The sequence below is a fragment of the Aspergillus clavatus genome, genomic scaffold, assembly GCF_000002715.2.
Source record: "Aspergillus clavatus NRRL 1 1099423829819 genomic scaffold, whole genome shotgun sequence".
NCBI classification, from domain to species: domain Eukaryota; kingdom Fungi; phylum Ascomycota; class Eurotiomycetes; order Eurotiales; family Aspergillaceae; genus Aspergillus; species Aspergillus clavatus.
Window position 1 is genome coordinate 187 of NW_001510385.1, and position 1123 is coordinate 1309.

Genomic DNA, 1123 nt, shown 5'->3' on the forward strand with positions numbered 1-1123 from the left:
TATATCTACTTTAACTGTATGACGGTCAGAATCGCTAGCAGCTAAATATGCATGAAAACTTTCAAATGGTGGTATTCCTCCTCCTCCTCCAGGTGTTGGACCTCATCCTCCTCCTACTGGTGGGGGTGTTGGTCCAGTATTTATATATACAAACCGTGAATCATCATATTGATCCATATAATTTTCTATAAAAAATAAAGGATAATAATTAATTAATCAAGTATTATCTAATAGTATAATAATTATCATTAATAAACACATAATTATATGATATAGACATCTTATTATATTTATGATTTTTAAAATTTTATTTATGTCATAATAAAGTAATATTAGTTTTGTAAGTAATTTAATTTTGTTTAAATTAAACATGACCATTTTATTTTTAAGTTTGATTTTGATTTATCTATACAATACTGAGGGTGATACTTATATTTTTGTATATTTTACAATATATTGTTGTAAATTTTTTATATATAAGTATCTATATTGCCAAATACATTCTGGCAATATGGTGAACAAAATATAAAATAGTTATATTTTGTTCTGACGTGTATAAGATTTGAACTTATATTATCGTGTCCGTAGCACGATATTCTACCATTGAATTAACACGCCTATAATTTGTAATTAATACAAATTATATTTATTTTAAATTAAAAAAAAATCAATAACTAAAGTATTTTCATATAGTTCTGAAATTAAATACAATAATAATATAACAATTCGTCACATAATATTATATTTATAAATTTAAAAAGTATAAGTACTTTTATACTTACTACCTTATTACCTATAATGTTAAGCAACTAACTAAAACTATTTTTTATTTTATTTAATATATACTAACCTTCCATTTGATCTCTTAATCATAACAAGAAATCTTTAATAGATACTGATTGTATTGCAATAGGCATAGAACTGTGTAAAATACCACAGATTTCTGAACATTGTCCAAAGAATGTACCTGGACGGTTTACATAAACAGAAGCTTGGTTTAATCTACCAGGATATGCATCTGCTTTAATACCTAAAGATGGACAAGCATAAGAATGTATAACATCAGCAGCTGAAATTACAAATCTTGTATGAGTTAATTCTGGTATAATAACTCTATTATCTA

The 1123-nt window shown here is 24.8% G+C and overlaps 1 non-coding gene across 1 annotated transcript; it reads right to left on the reverse strand.

Annotated features, from left to right (window-relative positions):
- Positions 1–547: 547 nt before the first annotated feature.
- On the reverse strand, positions 548–618 carry ACLA_056430. The gene has a single exon. It is a non-coding gene; the product is annotated as a tRNA-Arg (tRNA).
- Between the last annotated feature and the right edge of the window lie 505 nt (positions 619–1123).